The following is a 2,500-nucleotide window of genomic DNA, read 5'->3' on the forward strand; positions in this document are numbered from 1 at the left end:
AACCCTTTCCCGGGTCACGCTTGCTCACTCTTGCAAAGGGCTGAGTCTAACTTCACTCTACCCAAGGCTAAGGGAATATTCCCTCAGCCTTGGCTCTTCCTATTCTTACGCCTTTATTTGTCGTTTTAGCAGCTGGTGTCCAACACCATGTCGATGTTCCCCCTCCAAACTATTCAAGAAACCCATTACTTTCGATATATGTTTTTTATATGATAAGGAATTAGAATAAAATATGTGATAAGATTTCATTATAATTATTTTCGAAATGATATACGATAATACTCTCTCTCCATATATATTTCAGTCATGATTGCACTTCTTTGCCTGATTTCCGTAATTTCCCTCATCCTTACATTCAAACCATCTATGTCCTGGTAGTTTGGACGTGGACCTCCTTTCAGGGCAAGAAGGACATGATCTCTCCGAACCAGGTCTGGCGAGGCGTCACCGCTTTTGTTGTTGGGTGTACATACATGCCATGGCTGTTGTTCTCAAAGTAGTGGGTTCTATCCAACACAATCCTTCCTGTGCTGTGGGCTTATGAGATAGATCTTTTTCTCTTTTCTTTTCTTTTTTTTCTGGTGATATCTGCATTCTTTCTATGAGAAAATAAAGGTAAACCTTCAAAAATTTAAAAATTTTAAAAATTGTTTCAAAATACTAGCTTTTTGGTGTCTAATGTTACCGCCAAACTACCGAACATTCTGTGTGCAAACGGGAAACCATAAATACATGGCAATAAATCAATTTTTTTAACCAGTGGTATTGGGTTTAAGAGACTTTCATTGAAATAAGAATTTATTACAACCTTAAGTTTTTGTGACAGAGTTTCTTTTATAAGGAGGTATAAGAAAAAAAAAAATTCTCAGCTGTTTGTTTATTTATCTATTTGTTCTTAGTATGAAGATAAAGACACTTAAGATCACTTGGTTCTCAGCAATTCATTTTAGATGTCAATGGCTCCATACTACTACATTCCTGTCAAGTATATAACCCAAGTTTCCCAAATCTATATCTCTAGTAAGCCTTTGATATAATCATATTATTTAGTGTCTCAGTTTTTCTTTTTTATTGTTTTTTTGCAGGGCAATCCACCATCAAATGGAGATTCCACACATACGTGTTCCTGTATAATAGACCAAATTTTTACTGGTGGGCTCCAGTCAGATGTAGTTTGTCAGTCATGCAAGTAAGTTTTTTTCTCCCATCCTTCATCATATTAACCCCTTGGATCTGGATGCTTCACTAGCCGCTCAAGACCCAAAGTCCATGTATTAGGTTTAATTGAGTGGCTACTCTCATGGATATCTTGCTTGTGGTGTCAAGTCTCCTTGCCTCCCTTTTGTATGTTATCTCTCTTCCTGCATTTATTATTTTTTATTTTTATTTTTTAGACGTTTTCCTTGCACAGACCATGGTATCAATAATATCAGTATGTAAAATTCTGTTATTTGTACCATTTTTTGTTTTCGTTATCTTTTGTAAACTTTCTGTAATACAACTTGTAGCGTTGCTCATGATTGGCAGAATAAGATCCTTAAGGGGATCGTCTGGTAATTTTTCGGTGTTTTTGGTCCATCTTGCCGGAATCGAGTTTAATGCATTTTCAAGGATTTTCAGGGTCTCTGATTCTCCCCTGAAAATTTCAAGGCCCGATTGTTATATTTTAGGTGGTAGCAGGTAATTCGATGTTGACCGGAATATTATTTTTTTCATGTTACCTTAGAAAATTGGGAATTGTGACACAATGATTAGAGATAATAAAAAAATGAGATTATTTTCTAAAAGCTTATTAAATTTCATGCAATATGAGGCTAACCTTCATTTTTTCAGAATAATTTAAAAAATCTGGCAAGCTTCAAAAAAATGATATCAAAGAAATTTTTCATACAAATAAATGAACATCATATGCCATTCATATGGAATATTATATTTTCTTTGTTTTCATCATGTATAGTTAGTTTAATCTATGAGCAAAACATTTTGAAAATGCAAACCTCCCCCCCATATGGGGGGTAGGATTGCCATGTGTTCCGGATCACCGCCAAAATTTTATGGAATATTAGGCTAAGACATACCTCAGGTAAAATATATATTAAAATCTGTTCATTACTTTTTGAGTTAGTAAAAAAAGATCCTGGATCCAAACCATGGTCATAACTTTTAGAAATATCAGAAAACACAAACAAAAAAACAACAAACAAACAGTCAACAAACAAACAAATAAACATACAGAAGTAACAATATAAATAAACGAAAGGTCATGGGATACTTGGAAATGATCTATATATCCTTAAATACATATTTTTACACCACCTTGTACTTGTTTATTGTATTTCATGGGAGTATGAGTTTGAAAATTGGCTATGTGGCCCTGTATAGTTAAACGCCAGCGATCTGCAGGTGCAAAGACACGTGACTCATGGTGTGATGTCTCCCGGTTTTGCTGGGAACAGAACATGTATGATACCCGTCTGACTGGAGAACGATAATTTTTTTG

General features: G+C 34.8%; 1 long non-coding RNA gene across 1 annotated transcript in view; it reads left to right on the forward strand.

Moving 5' to 3' along the window:
- Nucleotides 1–11: 11 nt before the first annotated feature.
- Nucleotides 12–2,500, forward strand: part of LOC138861486 (uncharacterized) — a 2,612-nt gene continuing 123 nt past the window's right edge. The window contains exons 1-2 of the long non-coding RNA XR_011398535.1: nt 12–431; nt 1,086–2,500. The exon at nt 1,086–2,500 is cut by the window's right edge and continues 123 nt beyond it. This is a non-coding gene — a long non-coding RNA (uncharacterized lncRNA). The remainder of the gene's footprint in view (nt 432–1,085) is intronic.

The sequence above is a fragment of the Penaeus vannamei genome, chromosome 4 (assembly GCF_042767895.1).
Source record: "Penaeus vannamei isolate JL-2024 chromosome 4, ASM4276789v1, whole genome shotgun sequence".
NCBI classification, from domain to species: domain Eukaryota; kingdom Metazoa; phylum Arthropoda; class Malacostraca; order Decapoda; family Penaeidae; genus Penaeus; species Penaeus vannamei.